Source organism: Gadus morhua, chromosome 9 (assembly GCF_902167405.1).
Source record: "Gadus morhua chromosome 9, gadMor3.0, whole genome shotgun sequence".
In the NCBI taxonomy this organism is placed as follows: Eukaryota; Metazoa; Chordata; class Actinopteri; order Gadiformes; family Gadidae; genus Gadus; species Gadus morhua.
Window position 1 is genome coordinate 10,910,057 of NC_044056.1, and position 22,724 is coordinate 10,932,780.

At 41.7% G+C, this 22,724-nt stretch overlaps 1 long non-coding RNA gene across 1 annotated transcript; it reads left to right on the plus strand.

Moving 5' to 3' along the window:
* The first annotated feature begins 11,489 nt into the window (after positions 1-11,489).
* Positions 11,490-11,859, plus strand: LOC115551163 (uncharacterized). The gene is made up of 2 exons (XR_003977985.1): positions 11,490-11,646; positions 11,752-11,859. It is a non-coding gene; the product is annotated as an uncharacterized LOC115551163 (long non-coding RNA).
* The last annotated feature ends 10,865 nt before the right edge of the window (positions 11,860-22,724 follow it).

Genomic DNA, 22,724 nt, shown 5'->3' on the forward strand with positions numbered 1-22,724 from the left:
TGCCCTCCTGCCACCAAATCCTTTCATCAACGCCCTTATTCAAGATGGTACAACGAGAAGCTTCAGAATAAGAAGAGGAAGACACGTGCAGCAGAAAGAAAGAAAAACAAGAGTGGGTCTCTAGAAGATTTAGCCAACTACAAGAGGGAGAAAAATGGCTACAACTGGATGCAGAAAATAACAAGGAGCGACTACTATAAAGGAGAAATAGAAAACTGTGGCAATGACTACAAGGCTATCCAGTGATGTTGCTAGGTACGCGTCCTGCGTCCCTGACGCATTAAAATCTGAAAGGACGCACTAAACTCACTATCCATGCGTCCCGGGGACGCATCTCATTTTCCCCATGAAAAACGATACATTGTGAACATTAAACAACTCGTGTTTAATCACAGTAACTGGCCAAAGAAACCTTCTTGTGAGCAGACCGGACAAGCGCGGTTTCAACCCTCTGCGCATCTACTCGGCGCAGACGTGATCCCCTGTACAAAGTATCGCGACATGCTAATTTAGCCGCTACCAAAACAACTAGCTCGTCACCGCTGATTTCATTTCAACAATTAAAAATACGAACTTCATAGTTTAATTCATTTAATTTAAGAAATAGAATAATAATAAAAAAGAAACACATTTTTTAAACTGGGGAGTCGGGACCCATTGAATTTCTCAGGGACCCACCCAACTCGCCACCTGTGGGTCCCGGGGACTCACTACATTGAAAACCTATCAACATCACTGGCTATCTATAAAATAGTTAACAGATTGTCTGGCTGTACTCCCAAACATCGAAGACGACCTTGAAGCGGCAAACGGTTTCGGTGATTTCTTCTACAACAAAACACGTAGCATCAGAGATATCATTGAACTAGAGCGCCCTTATGTTGTACAGGACAACATTATACTTCCACCAGCACCTGTTGCTAACCCTCTTCACTCCTTTGACAGTCTCAGTTCTGACCAAGTTTGTCAACTCATCAAAGATATGAACGATAAATGCTGTGACTTGGATCCCATACCTACATGGCTTGTCAAGAAATGCAACACAGAACTATGTCCTATTTTACGAGTGATGATCAACAAATCTCTCGGTAGCAGCCTGTTTCCAGAAAATCTAAAACAAGCTTCTGTCAAGCCAGTCATCAAGGAAAAAGCCGGCGACCATGATGCCTTCAAGAACTACAGGCCTATAAGTAACACATCTTTCCTGTCAAAGTCCTGGAGAAGGCAGCCCTCAGCCAAATTAACATCCACATTGAAGACAACAGCCTCCATGTATATTATCAATCTGGATATCTGAAGAACCACTCATGCGAAACTGCAGTCTTTAAAGTAGTAAATGACCTGATGGGAATGGTTCAGGCGAAGGGTGCAGCGGTCCTCATACTCCTCGACCTGTCAGCCGCATTCGACACCATTGATCACAACATCCTGATTGACAAGCTAAAGTCTGAGTTCGGCATCAAAGGTGATGTTATCAAGTGGATTGTATCCTACCTGACGAAGCGAACCTATAGAGTCAAGATAAAGAATGCATCAAGTATTATCTTTAACCTGATCTTTGGAGTCCCCCAAGGGTCACTGCTAGGTCCCCTACTATTCATACTCTATGTCAAGGAACATGAAAGGTTGGCAAAAAAGCATGGCATCTCCATACAAATCTACGCAGACGATACCCAACTGTATGTCAGTGTTGATATGCAGAGCAGCCAGCAAACAAAAGAAAATATTGAAGCATGCCTCCTTGAGATACGACAGTGGATGGTACAAAATTACCTCAAGAACAACACCGATAAGACAAAAATGATCCTTGTTAAGTCCAAGCGGAACTCAGAAGACCTAAGCTTCACTGTACTCTTTGATAACTCCGATGTCGACAGTTGCGACGTTGCTAAGACCCTTGGCGTCTCACTGGACTCAAAACTCAGCATGATCAAGTTCATCCAAGAGAAGTGCAGAGCTAGTTACTTCCATCTCCGTAATCTAGGAAGGATTAAGCGCTCACTGAGTATTGACATGAGAATCAAGCTTGTACACAACATGATACTGTCGAAACTTGATTACTGCAACAGTCTCCTTGCACTGACTCCTAAATCTCATCTAAAGAAACTGCAAAAGGTTGAAACTGCAGCTGTTCGCCTCATCTATGACGTTCCTAAGAAGTGCTCCACCTCCAAGTTTCTCAAGAAAGCCCACTTTCTCCCCATCGAAGATCGGATAGATTTTAAACTCAGTTTGCTAATGTTCAATGTTGTCTCTGGAAAAAGTCCATGTTATATTGCGGAAAGCTTTTCTATGCATAGCCCTACTAGAGAACTAAGAGTTGGAAGGGATGATCTTAATATTGTTTACGAAAAAAAGAAATGTAAAGATATCTTTAACGCAATGACTTCTAAATGGAACGATCTACCTATAAATGTAAGAAACTCTGTAAATTCTGACATTTTTAAAAGTAGACTTCTTTTCGAGAGAGCATCTTTTCGAGCATCTTTTCGAGAAAGGACATCTTTTCGAGAGAGCTTTTTCTAATATTTAACTCGAACTATTAACTTCTTTATATTTATTTCTTATATATTTTTTACCCAGAAAAAAAAAAAAAAAAAAACGATGACAACCGATGACACGTGACAGATAAGAAAAGAAAAAATAAATAAAGAAAAAAAAGCAGATCTTGACCTGGTTATATTTTTTGACCCCAGCAACCGATGACACGCGACAAAAAAAAAAATAACACTTTCAGGTACAGACCGCTTTGAGCTCGGTTTTTATCCCTTCGGGATGGAAGCCATATGTGAAAAAAAGCGGTATATAAATACCGAGGATTGATTGATTGATTGATTGAAGGGGGGCGCGACTTGAGAAAAAAACAAAACGAAAAAAAACCTGAAAGTCGATGATTCAAATCATCAGTCGTACTTGAACTGTAGAAGAAACAGAACTAAATCAATTTTCAACCGTTTATCTTCGTGCAAACCATTTAACAAATCTACACACATTTCGATGTTATTTAAAATTTCTTCAGAATCACAATTTTAGTTTCATACCGCTTCGTTTTCAGCTGTTTTCATTGAAGACGTCAGCCCATTCTGATACACCTACTTCTAGACATCGTAACTCATTTCTTTTTCAACCGTTTACCATCGTTCAAACCATTAAACAAATCTACACACTTGTATCAAAACGGAATTTTGATAGCATTTATACTTTTTTCAGAATCACAGTTTTAGTTTCAAACCGGCATCGTTTTCAGTTGCTTATTATAATTTAGGTCACCATAGCAACGCCGGTAAACAAACCCCGCCGAATAGTAAGTAAGTAAGTAAGTAAGCTTTATTTGTACAGCGCCTTTCACAGACCAGGGTCACAAAGCGCTTCACAGTTAAAACAAAAACAATAACAATACACAGTTAAGAAGTACATACAAATTTAAGTTTAAAAGGCCAAGACAACTAGGTGACAAACATAGCAGCCCCAAGACAGCTAAGCAAAAGCATGAGCAAACAAATAGGTCTTTAGTTGCTTTTTGAAGGAGTCAACAGACTCCATCGAACGCAGAGAGAGCGGAAGATCGTTCCAGAGCCTGGGAGCAACAGCCTGGAATGATCTGTCTCCTCTGGTCCGGAAACGAGTGTGTGGCAACGTCAACAGATTCTGATCCACAGACCTCAGAGCCCGAGTTGGGGTGTAAGGCTGGATCAGATCACTGATGTAAGGCGGAGCCTGGCCATGCAAAGCTCTGAACGTTAAAACCAAAATTTTAAAATTGATCCTGGACGAAACTGGCAGCCAATGAAGAGCTTTAAGAATAGGGGTTATATGAGTCCTCCTATTGGTGCGAGTCAGAACTCTCGCTGCAGAGTTTTGCACTAACTGCAGGCGAGACAGCTCCTTTTTGTTTAGACAAGAAAACCAACTATTACAATAGTCTAAACGCGAAGACACAAATGCATGAGTGATCAGCTCCAAGTCATTTTGTGAAACCATTTTCCTGAGTTTCGAAATGTTCCTCAGTTGAAAAAAGCAATTTTTGGTCAGCTGTTTACAGTGCTGCACTAATGACATGTCTTTGTCAAACACAACACCCAGGTTTCTTAGGCTCGGTTTGACAGACTGGCCCAAGTCACCCAGGTACTGGTTAATCCCTGGAATGGAATCATCAGGGGCAATAACCAGTGTTTCTGTTTTGTCCTCATTAAGCTGCAGGGTGTTATCACTCAGCCAATGCTTTATCTCCACCAAGCACTGAACTAAGGAACTTAGCCTCTGGAGCTCAGTTGGCTTGAAGGAACAGTAAAGCTGGATATCATCAGCAAACATGTGGTAAGAAACATCAGGAAATCCCTGGATGATTTTTCCCAAGGGGATCAAATACAGCAAAAATAACACAGGGCCCAAAACTGAGCCTTGGGGGACTCCACACAACAGATCTGCTGACTCAGACCTTATTTGGTTAACAGTGACACTAAAGCTACGCCCAGAATAGAATAGTCGAATCTATGGACTAAAAAGGCAGATCTGATTCGACTGGCAGTTTACACAGATTAAGATGTTCAAATGTATTTAAAAAAGGTTAAGCTAAAACATTCTTAGATAAAGTTGTTAAATTGTGTTAAGAAATGTGTTTAAAAACGCACAAAGATGTTGTAATGTTTCAGAAAAATGTTTAAAGGGTTTAAAAAATATGTTTCAAATGTTTCAAAAATATGTTTCAAATGTTTTAAAATTTTGATCAGTGATGTTTAAAATGTGTAAAATAATTAAAATAGCTTTCAAAACACAGGTATTTAGAAAAAAAAAAATTGGGGGGGGGGGGGGCTCAGCTGCATTTTTTTCTCTGAGGGGGGCCTCACTCTCTCACACTTTAAAAACCCCTGATGTAGGGATTTATAGGTTAGCAACAGGATTTTAAAATCAATTCTTTGACCTACAGGAAGCCAATGTAACGATTTCAGAATTGGTGTAATATGTTTACATTTTTTGGTCTTTGTTAGAACTCTAGCAACAGCATTTTGAACAAGCTGAAGCTTCCTCAGAGTTTGTTTTGGGAGACCTGTAACGAGACCATTGCAGTAATCAAGCTTACTAGTGATAAAGGCATGTACAAGTTTTTGTAAGTCTTCGGTGGACATGAGCCCTCTAAGTCTTGCTACAAGTTTAAGGTGATAATATGCAGATTTTGTAACTGATTTGATGTGACTGTCGAAATGTAAATCTGAATCCATGAGAACCCCTAGATTTCTGGCTTTGATTGAGGTTTTCAGGGACAGAGAGTGAAGGTGTTGGGTTACTTTAAGCCTTTCCGTTTTAGAACCAAATACAATTATCTCTGTTTTGTCCTCATTTAGTTGAAGGAAATTTCGGCGCATGCCGAAAAAAAATAAAATAAAAATGCATGCATCAAAAAAGTAATAGTTGGGAGGAGCTGTCTCTATCAGAATGGCTGCACTGTTATTTTGTTCCAGCCATGTTTCAGTTAAAAACATATTAATTAGTTGCAGCCCTAATTAATATTACGTGAATATTAATATGACTATTGGAGGTGTCATGGCGGGGGGGAGTGGTCCAACTCACATCAGAGGGGAACCACCGTGCCTCTGGTTTTATTCCTTGTTCCTCTTATCGCTGTCCACATCCTCATTTTGATCTATAATTGGGTCCCCCAGCTTCTCCATTGCTATGCCGATGGATGTCGTATTTCCCCCCTAGACAAAACCACAGTCTCTGTACTTTTTCGAGATGCGTCTCAGACATCGGTGTCAGACTGAAGGCACACCAACCTTCAGCCGAAGCTGTCTTAAGAATTAGCTTCTCGTCATCATTTAGTACCTACCTACCAATTCTGCCAATGGTTCCATTGCGACTGACGATCAGCCACTTTGGCTGAGCATGTCGAAGCGGTATCCCGCTCCTTCAGATTCACTCTGGGCAACATCTGGAGGATCAGATGGCTCCTGACCCGTCTCTGGCCCTCTCACTGCTCAACCACTACATCGCTCCTCTGGTTGGGCTACCAACGGGCCCTGCTGTCCCTGGTGAATGGGATTCATAATGCAGTCACACGCCTGGTATTCAGCCAGCCTGTGCAAGCACATCATGTCACGCTGCTGTACATATCAGTCCACTGGCTCTGTCACACCAAATTTGTACCGGGTGCCAAATTCGTACCTCCTACGTAATCCATACGTAATCCATTCCAAACCTGCCTGGCAACAGACGATTGAGTCGAACGTTGCCTGGCAACTAGGGATGTCCGATATTGGCTTTTTTGCCGATATCCGATATGCGATATTGTCCAACTCTAAATTTTCGATTCCGATATCAGCCGATACCGATGTCGATATTTGGGTTATTTTTCCTCAAACCTAATTTAGGTAACATTACATATCTCCTGTTGTGGAATTAACCCAACATGCTTAATGTTATTGTGATGCCCCACTGGATGCATTCTTGAATGCAACAAGGCTTTCCAAATGTTAACATTGTCTGTGCAAAATAAGAAAAATACTTCAACTTAATTTAAGGGAAAAGTGCCATGTTTATTTTTATTTTTTTAATGGTCTCAGACAACAGTTTGGATTACACTCTCCCTGAGATAATCTTGACAATGCCCACAACAAATAGGGCAAACTTGACTTCACAAATGATAAAACATTGTACCTGAACAACTATGTGCAACATAGCAGTATGTTTCTTTAACTAAAACTCAATAACCTTAATTGAATAAATGCACAAATATGAGTCAATTACAATGTGCACTGTACTGCACAATTTTGAAAACATTTATTTGAGCTATAAAAAAAAAAAAAAAAAAAAAAAATCGGTTTTAATGCAAAAAAAATCCGATACCGATATTGACCGATATTACATTTTTATGCTAATATCGGGCCGATAATATCGGTGGGCCGATAATATCGGACATCTCTACTGGCAACGGACGATCACGTCGAATGACGTCGGAAGGTTCAAGAACATTTGCGAACTCGTTCATTGAGCGTGACAAGACAGATAACTTATTTTAGTAATTACATTTATTAGCGTTCCTAACTTTATATTTGCATTGTATTGTATTGTATTTATCTATTTCCCTAAACAGTAATAGCTAAATGTTATGGGGATAATGTGAATAATAATAAAAACATTTACTAGTTAGTAAATGCCTTCTCACCTATCTACCCATCTATCTATCTATTATCTATCTATCTATCTATTACCTATAATCTATTATCTAAATTAAATTAAGGAAATTAAATTAATACAAGCTAGCTAGACTATGATACACTTTAAACACTCAGTTTACTAGCTAAATTTGATTAAACAATTAAATGCAATACAAATATAAAGTAAAAACAAGTGTTATCTAGCGATCCGTTATCTGTATTATGTTATTTTTCGTCTTTGGCAACATGAGCGCGAATGTTTTTTGAAACCTGCTTTGAACACTCAGTTTACCAGCTAAATTTGATTAAAAAATAAATAGAATACAAATATAAAGTAAAAACAAGTGTTATCTAGCGATCCGTTATCTGTATTATGTTATTTTTCGTCTTTGGCAACATGAGCGCGAATGTTTTTTGAAACCTGCTTTGAACACTCAGTTTACCAGCTAAATTTGATTAAAAAATAAATAGAATACAAATATAAAGTAAAAACAAGTGTTATCTAGCGATCCGTTATCTGTATTATGTTATTTCGTCTTTGGCAACATGAGCGTGAATGTTTTTGAAACCTGCTTTAAACACTCAGTTCGCCAGCTAAATTCGATTAAACAATTAAATAACAATACAAATATGAAGTAAAAACAAGTGTTATCTAGCGATCCGTTATCTGTGTTATTATTTTGTCTTTGACAACATGATCGCGATTGTTTTTTGAAACCTGCCTGGCAACGGACAACCCCTTACGTAATCTGTTGTACGTTGTCTGGCAACGGACAACTGATTACGTAGGCGGTACAAATTTGGCACCCGGTACAAATTTGGTGTGACAGCTCCACTGTAGCTGGCGTGCGTCCCTGGTAGGGATGGGCATTTGAAGAAATTTCCTTGATCGAGCATCGCTAGAGTTATCGATCAATTATCGATTAATCATTAACTTTTTTCTATTGAAATTCCCGTTGGTAGAAAATACAAAATGCAGCATGTTTTTATCAATGAAATCTTTATTCCAACAATAATGTATGGGCCAACATTAATACAATACAGTTAACTTGAAGACCTACAACTGTTTAACAGTTTTGAAATAATAAATACAGGCATTATAGGTTATAGGCCTATGCGGCGCTCGTAAAGTCCGAACAATGCGCCTACAGTCGCTCTTAAAGGTTTGGATACGATTCAACAAGACTAAATCTGTAGCCTATTCCAATTACAATAAGTAGCCAACTTATCGGACAACAATAATCAAACAAAGGCAGTAGGCTAAACGTGGGCATTAAACTGTATAACTGTTTTGAAAAAAAGGGGGGGAAAAGGCCGACATATAATGCCTATAGGCTGCAGCCGGCGCGCGGAAAAGGCTCGCAACAAACAGATGAGCCACCCATTTACCAACAATTGCATGAACTAGTCTATCTAAAAGCAATACCTTATTGAACATATACAAGGCTGAACTTGTTGCTAAAATATCACAGTTTTGGCAAAATGTAACGACTCCAAGAGGCACCAAGCCGAAAGAATAGCGGAGCGAGAGACAACACATTTAGAAAAAAAAGAGCGACTCACATACGGTGGTGACTGTCCCTACTGTCTCATAGCATACAGTAACTCCAGCCTACATATTTTTGTTTAGGAATATAAGCATGTTAACATGCTCGGGGGTCAGACGCGAACGCAGCCTTGTAACTGTCAGTCCAGCAGCAGAAAACACCCGCTCTGACGGGACCGAAGTTGCGGGGATGCAGAGGTATTGTCGCGCTAACTTTGACAGCCTGGGGAACCATCTTCAATTCACTTTCCACCAGTCGGCAGGGTGGTATTTCTCCCACATCGTGATATTCAATTAAATGCTTCAAGACTCACAGTATGCAACACAACGTCCTTTTGATCGATAACAATATAAATTGATCGACGCATTTCTTAACGATCAATTATCGAGCATCGATTAATTATGCCCATCCCTAGTCCCTGGCCACCCTCTGAGGGGCGCGAGTGAGCGGTGTCCGGCACTGCAGTCCCTTCTCATGTGTTATACCTTGTGGAACGAACTGAAGTCGTACCTCTTACATCATACAACCAAATAATAAGGCAAGAATTGTCGATCCATTAAGTATCGATCTTATCGAGTTCTAAATCACGGCCAACTCAAACCTGTATTTTGAAATGGGCCTTTCGCTCCCCGCTTTACAGAGCACTCTGATATCTTTCCAATTGACCTTGGTACTCGTCCAATATTGTGGTTGGATTTTGCATGGCTGTCCATTCTTGATAAATCGCTTTGTTGACCTGGTAACTTGAGGCCATGCAAAATAAGGTATGCAAATCCCTCAACTGGATACAACTGCCACATGGCTGCCTTGGCTAAACGAGTTTCCCTCTGCGTGGAATCATACTAACTGTGCGTTCACACCAAAAGCGAATTGAGCTACCAAATCACCGGAAGTCATTCACTTTCTATGGGCAAGAGCGACCAAAGCGACACAAGCGTCCAACGCTACCAGCGGCAAAAGGTGAGCGACCAGTGCGACCAAAAAAAGTTGAAGACGGCTGAACTTTATGCAAATTACTATGACGCGTTTCAGCGGCCAGACACTGACAGCGAATCGTAATGTAGACGCTCTTCGCTTGTGTGGATCCCAGGGAACACCGAACACCGGCACTTTGGTTCCTATCTACTGTTTTGGTTCCTACTGACTGTACAAAATGTCGACGGAAAAATTAATCGTGGCTGTAACTGGGCACCGGGTGTTGTACGATCCGAGCCTTTTTCATTTCAGAGATCGCAACAAAAAGGGTCTGGCCTGGGCGTCACGTGTGGTTGGTTGGTCTGTATGTGAGTTAATGAAACGTTTGAGATTATTGTAAAATAAGCGCGATACATGCCTGCTAACCAAGATCCTATCATACTAATCTTCCTTGCTCTGAATGGGACGATATCGTTTTCTAATATCGAAAATACATACGTTGTGCAAAGGAATAATACATTGTGGAAAGGAATAATGAAATAATAATGCAAATGAATAATGCACGGAACAAACGTGTCACTTCAATGCAGTTTAATAGAGGATAGATAGCTGAACAAATGACCATTTAGCAGATGCCTTTATCAAAAGCGACTTGCAATAAGTACATTTGTCATAAGAAGTGAAACGATATATCGTTGTCAGTGACAGTGATAATGACAACTGTGTTTTCTGTTTTGTGTTCATTAGTTAATGAGTGCAACATCCATAGTGATTTTGATACAAAGTGATGATAAGCAGGAGTATTTATAGCAAATATATGCGATCTAGAACGTTCGTATTTAAGCGGGAATCATTTTCATTTGCTCTCCATACCACCAATCTAACAAACCAATCGCGTGTAGTCATGCTTTAAAGGGGACCTATTATGCTTTTTCGACTTTTATGACCTATAAACGTTGTTATAATGATTGATAGTCATGTTTAACCATACTAAAGTGTCAAATAATGACGTACATGCATTTCGACGTATTCCCTGCTGACAGTCTGGGGTGGCTGTGCAGAGAGCTAAACAGTCGGGACAACGTTTGCGGTTCACTTGTTCACATTTCCGGGAAATCATCTACGTAGAGGCACTCCTGCCACACCCCCAATTGCCTGGTCAAATCTGCCTGCGCGCGCGCTTCAAGGAAGGTAACCAAACACAACGGAGTGGGGTTGGCAGGAGGGGGGCGAGGAGAAGGACGAAACCGAGCGTTGACAGAGAATGCTGAAAGCGCCCAGATGAGAGGAAGAGTTTCCCGAAAATCGACATCGTTTTTTGTGCTGTGATTCGTGTCAGGTTGCGCTATAGGAGTCATTAATAAGAAATGAAGACCAGAAAAGTAGTATAATAGGTCCTCTTTAAACAAAACACAATTTTGAAATCGTCACATACACAAACTAATCGACAAGACGAGGGATAAATGACAAGGGATATACCTCTTGTCTTTAATCCCTCTATTCCCGCTATTCCCCACTATTCACGGAGCCTGGGGTGAATCATTTTTAATTAAATAGTCTAGATAGATAGATAGCCTTGTCAAGTCTTTATTAATACCAAACAACACAAATCGTCGGGAATTCATTCAGGTGATTCGGCTCACACAGGACTGTAGCCTACAAGACCACACAGAACAAGGGAGACAAGTCTGACTGGACATACACAAAATACATCACATTAAAACTACACACGTTGATAGATGGATAGATAGACAGATAGGCCTAGATAGATAGATAAATATGTTCCATTATTTGCCTTGCGGAGCCAGCCAGTCCTGTCCACCTATGCAAATTAGCCATGTGTGTTGTGTTCACAGCAGTTTGCTGTGTTTTTTCCACCTCCTGGGTCTGCCACTCCTCCTGTCTGTCTCACTTCACACCTGGACCTATTCTGCAATCATGCTCACCTGGTCTTCATCTCCAATCAACTCCCCTTCATAAACCCTTGGATTCCCTGCTGTCGGTGCCAGATCGTACTAGGCACTACTGTGGTAATGATACACGCCTGGCTCTAGTATTTGTGTTACCTCGCTCTCACTCTCTCGTCTTTTGTAGTTTTTTGTCCTCGACTCAACTCTGTTTTCCTCTGCCTGCAGTTATCCGGATCCCTCAATCCAGTTCGCCTGCTTCGCTCCTTCCCCGGCAACCTCATCCAATACCCGCCTCCTCGCCTCGTTCAATAAACCCTTTTTCCTTCAACTCAACTTCGTCTCCGTCTGCTCTTGGGTTCAGCATCGTTTAACCATAACAATGTGCGCCAATGTCAATTTGTTTGACGAATGAGTGCAGATCATGATTTGCAGATGCAGATCAGTGAAACATATTTTAACTAGCCTACTACAGCACGCAACGTTTTTTTGTTCTCGGTTGTAATTACATTTTAGGATTTTTTTAATATATATATATATATATATATTGGAGGGGAATCACTGTCCTACTTGCTGTCGAAACACTTTATCCAACAAGCAAAACCATCTCTGCAATATGGCCAAAGTGTATGGGAGTTCACTCTTTGATATGGCTGTCTGTACTAAAAGCATACGGCTCCTTTAAATGCGTATGCAAAATTGAATTGAACGTCATGAGCGATTTGAGAGACAAAAGCGAACAGAAATATTCGCAGCGATACTTTATGAGCGACCAAAGGGTCTTTGCAGTGCAATTCGCTTTTGGTGTGAACGCACAGTAAGGCCCCGTTTACAGGACTCTTGCGGGTAAAAACAACCAAATATTTTATCGGAAGTGCCTTTCGTTTAGACGGTGACAGCTTTTTCGGGGCTTTAAAACGCAAAAATCTGAAACCACCCTCCGGAGTGGAAAACTTGAATACGCTCCGCCGTAGCGTTTCCGTCTACACTACCAAGACGCAAAACTCTGCTCAGATCTGCTCACATCGCGTACGCGTTTTCGTCACATACAGCGCCAGTACAGGGAAATAAACAAAAATGTTGGATTATTTCCATGCGTCGGACCGCCAAGCTGCTCTGGCAGCTCTAATAAACTTACCGGAGTTTTTCCACGAAATGAACAGGATACACACAGATAGTATTACTGAACAGAGAAGGATCCGTAATTCTGTTTTGGTGTTTGCAGCGCAGATAAGAGAAGAAGGAAGATTCTACGCATGCGCTCAGACATTCTGAGGTGTTGTGTGGTGGTGTATCACAGCACCACCTAGCCGCCTGACATGCATACCCAATTAAAATCCACACACTTTTGCGTCACCGTATGCACGCAGATTTCCTCCCGAAAACGCTAATCTAAACGCGGAATAAAAAGTGAAGACGTAACGTCACTTTTGCGTCTTCTGTTCAGACCGTCATCATGTAAACGATTCAGTAACTTTGAACCAAAATTCTATATCTGTGAAATAAACATGCAATAATGTGACACCCTGTCATGGGTAGATGTGTTGGAGCGGATTGAACTAGGTGGAAAATCACTCAGGAGCCGACGAGAAGTTTGGAAAAAGATGGGATCTTTTATTTTCCCAATTTAAGGCCCATAAGGCAATAAAAATAAAACGAAAATCAACAAAAAGAAAAATACTTTTCACGAAACAAACTGAATGGGCTTGAGAGTCACAAAAACATCAATTCGAACTTAAGCATACTGGACCTTTATATTATTGCTAGATTTTGGCGTAGCCAAAATATACAAAAACTGCAATAAACATAATTACAAACACTCGGGGTCACTTCCGGTTTACCCGGAAGTTATGACGTTAATTTAAACCCCGTTGACGCCGCACACATTCCCTAATACAGTCTAGAGGCGCTGGTAAGACGAACATTTACGCTGTGTTAAAGGCCCACTATGCAACTTCGGGCATTCCTTGGCTGTTTTCTTGGTTTTGGCACGCACATTTCTCTACACAGCGCCCCCTACAGCTTCGTAGTAGATATTTCACAACACTGTCGTAACAACTCGTTGACGACCCTTCCCCATGCACTTCTACGCGAGCCATGTGCATTTGTTTTCAAAGAAGCGGGCGAATGCGTGGAGCCATGTCCGAAGTAGATGTTCATAAAGTGTAGGCAAGGTTATACATTTTTTAAATGGTGTATTTGTATTGCAACAAACATAAATTCATCCTTTTTTATAATTGACGGGGAGAATTTATATCCCAGATTATAATTGTTATATCTTAGGTTGAACAGAACAATCAGAGTAAGAGGTTTGGCCAACATAATAATCTAAATAAACAAGAACATGGATTCGGGGATTCAGTCTGTATCTGGGGGACGAGACGGACGAACAGCAAAACACCCATGGAAACAAAGGTGTTTATATGGTTGCAACCAAGCAAGCTAGAAACATACAGGGCTCACAACAAAACGGTCGAGTATCCTTTTCTCTTCTTCTGTTCCTCCGACATTGGGTTTCTCTGTCTCTTTTTAGTTGGCTGATCTATGATGAATATAACGATCCCTTAGTTACTTGTGTTTATATCGAGCCGGTTCCGTGTTTAGGGGTCTGTGCCGTAAAGCACCAACGCCCGGAGTTCAGAAAATTGAACTTTCAACGCTCCAACGCGTGACGCTTAACCACGATAGCCAATCAGCGTGGAGCTTGACCTGACGTCACTGGCAGAGAGTAGTGACCCTTGCACAGAAGCATACGGCCGACATCTTTCTTTATTCTGGGTGGAAATAGTAACATAGTTACGCCATTAAATGCGTTTATGGAAAAAAAAATTAGCGAGAAATGTGCATTTTACTTTCATAATGTTCGGTCGGTGAATGTGAAGGATGTTTGGTTTGATAGTTATGACGAAGAGGGAACGCTCCGTTCACTTGCATGGACAGAGTCTCTGGTTGCTAAGCAACCTCAACGTCTTGGCGGACTATTTCTCTGCTGATCAACACTATGAATGCTGGAAACACACCAGACACACCATGTGAAGTTATTTAACCCGATTATCGTTATTTATGAGTCCTTAGCCCAAGTGAAGGAGTTCAAGTACCTCGGGGTCTTGTTCGCGAGTGAGGAGACTATGGAGCGTGAGATTGGCCGGAGAATCGGAGCAGCGGGGCGGTATTGCGTTCGCTTTACCGCACCGTTGTTACGAAAAGAGAGCTGAGCCGCAAGGCAAAGCTCTCGATCTACCGGTCGATCTTCGTTCCTATCCTCACCTATGGTCATGAGGGTTGGGTGATGGCCGAAAGGACGAGATCGCGGGTACAAGCGGCCGAGATGAGTTTTCTCAGAAGGGTGGCTGGCGTCTCGGGATAGGGTGAGAAGCTCAGTCATCCGTGAGGAACTCGGATTAGAGCCGCTGCTCCTTTACTTAGAAAGGAGTCAGCTGAGGTGGTTCGGGCATCTGGCAAGGATGCCCACTGGGCGCCTCCCTTGGGAGGTGTTTCAGGCACGTCCAGTGGGGAGGAGACCTCGGGGAAGACCCAGGACTAGGTGGAGAGATTATATCTCAACACTGGCCTGGGAATGCCTCGGGATCCCCCCGTCAGAGCTGGTCAATGTGGCCCGGGAAAGGGAAGTCTGGAGCCCCCTGCTTGAGCCACTCCCCCCGCGACCCGACCCCGGATAAACGGATGACGATGAGATGAGATCGTTATTTATATCCGAGATTATTTAATCTAACCCGATCTAAACTCTATCATGCACCCAAACACGGCAGCGTTTGGGTTTCCTACTTCGGACTCTAGCGCAGCCACAGGCGCGTTGGGCGCGTTGAACCATTTTTGTGACACACAATGATCAAGCGTCAGGTTAGGCTCGTTACTCGCGTTATCCAACGCGAGTAACGCGGTTGGTGTGGCCGTACCATTAGTCGATTGATCCATGATGAATGCAACAATTGCCTCGCAACCGGCGGTTTAAATCTAGCCGGTGCCATGTTTGGGTGTGTTTCTGTGCCGTAAAGCATTTTCGAAACTACAATCTGACTACATTTTCGAGGATACTTCCGTTGCGTCACATCCGGATTGTCCCGGTCCGAGCAGATCAAGTTGCATATGCGCTTTTTCACTGGAGAGGCGACATGGGTAAATGACACACCCACCAATCGACCCAGAAATGGATGCAGAACCATCAGCATAACTCTCAACCTGCATACTTAATGTAATTTTGGCTAAAAAAGTTGCATAGTGGGCCTTTAACATGTAACTTTTAAACTAAATAAACAAACCTGGAATTTGACAACGACATACTTGTTTGAATGGTTATTGCAACAGAACAGGTGACGTTAATGGTAAATGGTATTAAACAGAACGTTGTAATGATGGTACTTGCAAGATTGTATTAAACTGCCGTAGCGCGCATGATAAATGACATGGTTGATAAATGATTTTAAAACAGTATGAAGGTAACGGAATACATAGTCAAACAAGACAAACACACACAGGCAACATTGACGGAAGCTATGCGCCCCGTCACACACCCCCTGTCAATTTTACCATTATTCTTTGTGAAGCCAAAATGCTTCCACACTTTGGATTTCAAGTTTGCTGGTGCATTAACAATCTCGCTGCCGCTCTCTGCCATGTTTGAAATGCACCAGTAGAGGGTGAGGGAGAAAAAAAACTCTCGTGGGACTTCCTTGCAAGCTGACTAGCTGATGACAGAGTTACGGATTACCGAGCTGCACTTCACAAAATAAACGTGTAAACTAAGTCTTAAAACATTAATCATAATCGATTCATATTATTTAAAGCATTTATATCGATTATTGGTGAAGCCAAAGTGATTCATTCTATTTATTTATTTTAGCAGATCGATTTAGTTGAATCGGTAGGACTGACAATCGATTCATCGATGCATCGCATGAATCGTTACAGCCCTAGTATTTTTAGATGTGTGGTTCAGTGTTTCTTATTTAAATAAAGTGTTTCTTGTTCTTAACCGATTATTATCTAAGGGTGCACTCACACTAGGCCATCTGGCCGTGGCCGTGGCCGTTTTAGCACCTAACCGTGCTCAAATCTGCCCGTGTGAGTGTGGCCAGTCTGGCCAGGCCGGGCCAATTTGGCCACTTGGGAGAGGTGTGCTGCTACGGCACGGGCCGCTACGGTACAGATGCTAATGAGCCGACACGCGCACACGCACGGCTACGCAACCTGAGCTGGATGACGTATAGTCAATGCGACGACCACGGACATAATAAAGGCGACGAGCCTTCTTTCCCATTAAACGGTAAACATTGCTTCAAGCGGTTTAACTGTTGGTGTGTTCTCTGTGTTGTTGTCCATTGTTGTTAAAACTCTGACTGGCGGCAGACTTTATTATGGTCCATGCAGCGGACGCTTGGTGATGACGTGTTACGACGTGATGACGTATGTACAAGAGCCTTCCGTGGCCAGGCTACAGCTGCGACGGCCAACGGCCACGGCCAGATGGCCTAGTGTGAGTGCACCCTAATACCACCTTTAGCATGTAGCTAAGTGACATTCAAAATAAAGGTATATTACGAGGGACAAATAGTATTAAAAATATCCTTTATTTAAACATGCCAATTACAAAATATAAATACCATTTCAGGTTAAACATCTTTACAATGGGTCTTGCTCGTTGCCTGAGAAAATGGCAGCCAGTCTGTCTCTTGTAACGTTACCAGGGGTCTGGTTATCTGCTAGGGGGCACGGGGAGGCCATGATGACGTCACAGGGTAGGGTTGTCCCATTTGGTAGGGGATCGGTTAGGGGTAGCAATGAGCATGAGCTATGAGGGTAAGGGTTAGGGTTAGGGTTGAGATGTAGGGTTGAGACAGTGAGCAAAGAAACGGGATTGGGCCTTAATTTGCGCGCTCGCAGTCAATATCTACGCGTGTGGAATAATATAATACGCCCGAATGCGTCTTTTATCACATTAGTGAATTATGGCACTAATGAGTCGCCATACTTCAGTATCTTTGAATGACACTGTGAGTTATTATACCCCACCACAAGGCGCGTGTCAGCAACTCTAGCTTCACCAAAAAGCTTACATGCAAAACAATAAACTCTGTTAGAACTGTTGGAGTACAATGTACAATAACCAATAAGGGTGGGAAAATAATCGATTCTTCGATGCATCGCAACACTGTGTAGAACGATTCAGTCTCGATTCAGATACGATAATCTTTTTTTTTTTTTGCGATTATTAATTTATTAACTTTTGGATTATTAACAGTTATAAAGTATCAACTTTATAACTCCGTTTTTACTGGGTCTATTGACATAAAACAAAGACTTACATAGAGATTGAAGTAAAACAAAATAACCACAAACAAGTTCCTTTATTTTTCTTGTTATGATCCGTTATATTGTAGGCTCCATTCTGATCAGCACACAGTTGCAAGACAACAGTAACCTGTTGTTTTACTAGTAGTAGATTTAGCTAACCTGAATATTTACAAGCCTCCTCTTGATACACTGACATAAAAACGACTGTCTTTCAACCACTTTGAAAAGCTTTCTTTCATCCCTGCGCACCCTTTCTCCATCCCAATCTTTATTTTTCTATGTTGTGACCCTGAGGGCTTTCTTCTCTGCCTCTCCAAATTGAGGTACGTGTCATCAGATGACAATACGGTTCAAATGAAGACATTCTGGCGCTCGCCTCCAGGGCGTGGTTGAGGGGGCGCCCACTGGAGCGCCGTGTGGGGAGGAGGGGGGAGGGAGGCGAAGGAGCAGGGGGGCGCCTTATCAGTGACGTCCCTCTCAAATTTTTTTACTTCCATCGCTTTGGCGCCCCCTCTGGTGCGGCGCCCCTATGCGCCGCATATAGTGCATACCCACTTTTTGCGCCACTGGGTAGGCATCAGTGCTCTTGAACGCTTTCAAGATATCTCCACTGTATGGGGAGGGGTTGTGGACTAAATAAATATATATGTCATGAAGATTGATTTGAGGCAAGCATACTAATGGACTAAAAAAAAACTAGGGATAACAAATAAGGATCGAATCCGTGTATGGTTCGTTCTTTGAATATTCCGATTTAAAACAAAATCAGAAAAACCAAATAACAGAGCAGTTTTTTGGTTTTTCTGATTTGGTTTTGAAACGGAAAAAAGGCAAAAGGAATAAACAAATAAACTGCATTTTTCTTTTTTTTTAAATCAAAACAGGAATACTGAATAATCCAGTTGATTGTTTTGTTTGTTTGATATTTAGATAAAACCACAATGAATGCCGGGAAAAGGGCACGTGGTTTTAAAAAAAATACATATAATGACGTTTCAAACTTTCCATTGAGTCTCGCATTCTACAATGGCCAGCTTTATTGTTTTCCGTGGGAGCCGGCGACTTAGTCTGCGAGTGGACGATATGACCGCGGAGAAGATCGCCATGATATTCCAGGTGGCTGTTTACTAAGAAACCTAGCTGGTCATAAAACATTAAAATACATCTAAATGACAAGTAGCCTACATATTGTACAATAGGCTACATAGAAGAAGAAAGAAACTAGATTCCTTCTTCGAAGGTTGTGCTCCACACAGAACCTCCTCATAACGGAGCACTTCGGTGCACCAGATTGCTTTAGAGCGGCACTGATCTCGTCGTGTCTTTCCATTGTCAAATAGTTCACGAATAAAATCCCCATATGGTTCAAGTGCGGCCATAACTAAGGCTAAATATAATTGGACAGTCTATTGCTGGTTTAGGTGGTAGGCTCTTTTTTCTTCGCTCGCTGCGTTCTGCCTTCTGGTGTAGCCTACAAATGTATCTATTTTTGTTTTTCTGTTTCGGGTTTAAAAAACCAACAAACAAACACAAACACAAATGAAATGCCGTTTATTTGTTTATTCCTTTTGCCCTTTTTCCGTTTCAAAACCAAATCAGAAAAACCGAAGAAAGACTCTGTTATTTGGTTTTTCTGATTTTGTTTTAAATCGGAATATTCATAGAACGAACCATACACGGATTGGATCGGAGCCTAAACTCGATAATATCTCTGTCTCTCTCTTACATTCAGATGAGCGGTGTGCAGTGTTGCCAGATTGGGCGGGTTCCCGCCCAATTGGGCTACTTTTGATTTCATCTCGCGGGGAAAAAATGCATTCGGCGGGTATATACATTTTGGGCTGCTTTTGCCAATATCTGGCGGTTTTTTAATAATGTGAAAACAGCACACCAAACTGTTATTTTATGGTTTAAAAACAGTACAAATACAAAACTCAGTAGGCCTATACTTCAATATACTTCACGTCGTGATGTCACATCAACAAACCGTTGTGCGCCGACGCAGAAGTCTGAGGCAAAAGCCCGCTCTCTCTCAACTCTGTTAGCGAAATAAGCATCATGCCGAAGTGGGGGAAATATAAAAAACTTTATAGAAAGGAATGGGAGACCGACCCTGAATTAAAATCGTGGATCGCGCCTGCCCCAGCAGATGACAGCAAAGCTCGTTGCAGGTATTGTAACGTTGAATTAAGAGCCCACCTCAACGACTTGAGAGAACATGGTGCCACGAAAAAACACAAGGCCCGCTGTCAGCGCAGTGTCAAATCCTTTGCTGTCCCAACGGGATCTGGTGCAGGAGCAACAATCAAAGATGACAAAAAACGACGTGAACTTAGGGTTGCAACCTACGTCGCCTGTCACACCTCCATAAACGCTGTGGATGATTTGTCTGATATACTGCAAGATGAGATGGGCGCATTCAAGATGCACAGGACAAAGTGTACCGCCGTTATAACATCTGTTCTGGCACCGCACTTCAGAGAGGAGTTAAGAGAGGATATTGGTGAGTCTCCATATTCTCTTTACCTGGATGAGAGCACTGATGTATCAGTGAAGAAGCTCCTCTGCATTTGTGTGAAGTATCACACTGCTCCTCTTCAGAGTCACTTGTCTCAGACCTATGTCTCTGTTCTGTGGGCTTCTGGGGTTCGGAGAACTTTTTGGTTTTCTTAGTGTAGCGCCCCGATGCCATGGCTATGAACATGATATTCTAATTAACCCAAAAGTTAATTGGGACGCTCCCAAGTCCACACTAAACTGACCACACGCTATATGTGGTAATCTACCCGATTTTATGTTTAGTTGTGTTGTAGTGTCTTGTAGAACTAAACCCCTAATGTATAGGAATCACTGCATGGTAATGACAATAAAAACACACATAAGTTACTATGAAAGATGGTTTCATTGAATTAACACGTTAACAAGAAGCATTCAGTGCATCGACCCACAGGTAAATCAATTCACACAAGAAGACAGGTAAATCAATTGACACATGAAATCACATGCATTTTGGAAATATTGAAAGCAAAATGCAGTCCTATGCCGGCACGAACTATTTATCCCCACGTTGCAGGCCTGTGTCGTCGCTTGGGTACGTGGAGGCCAAAAACAGAACGGCCGCTTCACTCACAGGAGCAAACAACAAACAATCAAATGTACCTTTCACCTCACTTGGCGGAGTGTGTGTGCGTGCGTGTGGAAGCGAGCGGAAAGTCGCGGTCCTCGTGCCGATTGGTCCACGCTGGCGTTTTATCCAAAACGACCGGCAAGATCCTTATGCTGGCGTCTTATCCAAACGACCGGCAAGATCCTTATTTGGGCACACATCCCACTTAACCGCACTCAGGCTTCGCCGCGTCCACGTCTGGATGCAGGTTCAGCATCTCCTGTATACCTCAGAAGAACATCAATACACACGATCCCTGATCTGGTGGTTATCTATCCGACAACCTAAACAGTATACCTCTAGTCTATATCCTAGACAGAGTATTATTGCATGCATAGATCTAAGCCGGTATAAATAGTTCACGAGCTCGCACTAGCCGTCCGTACTCTTCCTGGTTCACACTTCCTTTAGCTGCCGAGCTTCCAACCTTTTAACCCTCCGGTTCAAAGGTCACATTAAGAAAACAACCAAAACGTACATACTCAAATGAAAATAAAATACAGGCCATAGGAAAATAAAACATTCTGCATAATGCAAGCAAAATCATTAAACATTTATTAACACCTTTTAACTTAAAGAAAATTAAAGGAAAATATAGCACAGGGCTACATTAGTATAAAATAGAACTTGCCATTTGGGCTTAATTGTTTAATACCGTAGCGTTACCGCGTAATCAGAAGGACGAGTCGATATGGTAAAATCCCCAGGGATGTTTATTATTACTCCTCAACCGGACGGAGCCTAAAACATTGCAGCCATTAGAAGTAACTCTTGGCGCATATAACACATGGACATAATAAAGGATGGACCACGGACTGGAAAATGGCCGCCCATTCATTCCTATGCAAACCTGCTCAGTGGCGCATGGCAACATACAGGAGCGATTTGCTTCCGCGTTATGTGGCCAAGACACGTGACCTATTCCGTGACGTACCGGATGCAGAGATCTTCTTCTTCTTCTAGTTTAGTGGCGGATCATAGTTTTTCCCCATATACCGCGACCTACTGGACTACTACACAGGAGTTTGTGACAAGGACGTTGACAAGGACAAGGACGTTGGCAAATCATACTTTAAATCATACAAATAAATTCAAAGAAAAAACCAAACTAACGAAACAAAATAAACAAAATAAAACAAACTAACAAAAGAAATGAATAAATAAAAATAAAAAATATATATACTTAAGGTTAAATTCTTCTAATTAGGTTAGTATCTTTTAGCTAATTTATCAGCAATTTCATTGCCATATATTCCATGGTGGGCTGGAATCCAACAGAACTGAATAACTAAACCAAGGCTTATAATATTTAAAAGAAGATGCTTTACCTCTATCACCAAATCTTCACGTATTGAATTATTTGTTATAAAACTTAGTATCTACAACCCATCTAAGAGCGGTTATTATTGTGGCCATCTCGATTGAGTATACTGATAAAGTCACCCACTCTATATCCATATCCTTTTTCAAATTCTGGAATATATATGCCAATACCACATTGTCACATTGAGTTAATGGAAGTTAATTCGGAATTTAATTTAATTCGGAAGTTAATGGAGCCGTGCACTTCAAAATAGGTCCATAGCAAGGAGCCGTTTGTTTCAGTACGGCTCCTTTCAGCTGCCCACCCAACATCAACTGCTAATAAAACGCTTGAGGAGGCGTTTTGAAAAGAAAAAACTTACAGTTTTTTAGAACAGGGTAGAAAGATAATTATGAGCCT